The following is a 1,178-nucleotide window of genomic DNA, read 5'->3' as shown; positions in this document are numbered from 1 at the left end:
CAGCCCCACCCCACAGCCCTCACCCCTGCACCCCAACCCTCTTCCTGAGCCCTCCCACACCCAAACCCCTCATCCCCAGCCCCACCCCACAGCCCTCACATTTTTACATTATTTTAAAAAATATGTATTGGCTTACAAGGCAGGGAGTGGGGGGCAGAACTTGGACCTGTTCTGCACACCACCAAAAATTATATAAACCTGACGCCCCGATGGAAGGGGCCATGCCCCAGGATTGCAGGGGGTAGAACCAGGCCATGCCCCAGGGCCAGGAGATGGAGTTAGGGCCAGGCCATGCCCTGGGGGTGTGGGGGCATTAGATGGAAGCAGCCATGCCGCAGGATTGCAGGAGTTGGGGCCAGGCCATGGACAGGGGATCTGCCCAGGGAAGGTGAGGAGGATCAGGGTGGCTTGGAGGGGTGTTGGGAGGGTGGAGGATGAAGCTGGTCCATTTGGGGGTGAATGAGCCTCAGTGTGTTGAGGATGGCTCTCCAGAAGGGTCTCTGCATAAGGAGCCTGCTGGCTGGGACAGGTACTGCTACTCTGCAGATACATGGAGAGTTGGGCACGGGCATTGACCAAGCTGGCCAGTGCAGGAGGGTGGGCATTCTTCAGCAGCTTGAGGGCATGGAAATATTTGGTGAAGTAGATGGGAGCATGAACAGTGCAGACATCGCAGCCACTCCGGTTAATTATGGTGAGGTTCATCTCTGTTCATTTCACAAGGCCCCACACGGTCAGGTTTCAATATGTCACCAAGTTTTTTATTGACAACACTTAAGTGCCTCACTTCGTATCAGCTGGGGCAGGGATTCTCAAACTGCATTGCTCCGTGACTCCCTTCTGACAACAAAAATTACGGCACAACCCTAGTAGGGGGGATTGAAGCCTGAAAGCCTGAGCCTGCCTGACCCCTGTGGCCCGGGGTGTGTGTGTGGGGGGGGGGGGGTTGCAAAGCCCAAGTCCCCCCGCATAGGGTAGAAGGGAGGGGAACTGAAGCCCAAAGGCTTCAGCCCCAGGCAGAGGGCATGTAACCTGAGCCCTGCCACCCAGGGCTGAAGCCCTCAGACTTGGGCTTTGACCTCGGGCCCCAGCAAGTCTATCCCAGCCCTGGTGACCCCATTAAAATGATTTGAGAACCTCTGTGCTAGGGGAAAGCTGGAGGTTTGGGCAGCAGGGGA

The sequence above is a fragment of the Chelonoidis abingdonii genome, chromosome 19 (assembly GCF_003597395.2).
Source record: "Chelonoidis abingdonii isolate Lonesome George chromosome 19, CheloAbing_2.0, whole genome shotgun sequence".
Lineage (NCBI taxonomy): Eukaryota > Metazoa > Chordata > Testudines > Testudinidae > Chelonoidis > Chelonoidis abingdonii.
The sequence above is the reverse complement of the archived record's forward strand: the minus strand, read 5'-3'. Positions refer to the sequence as shown.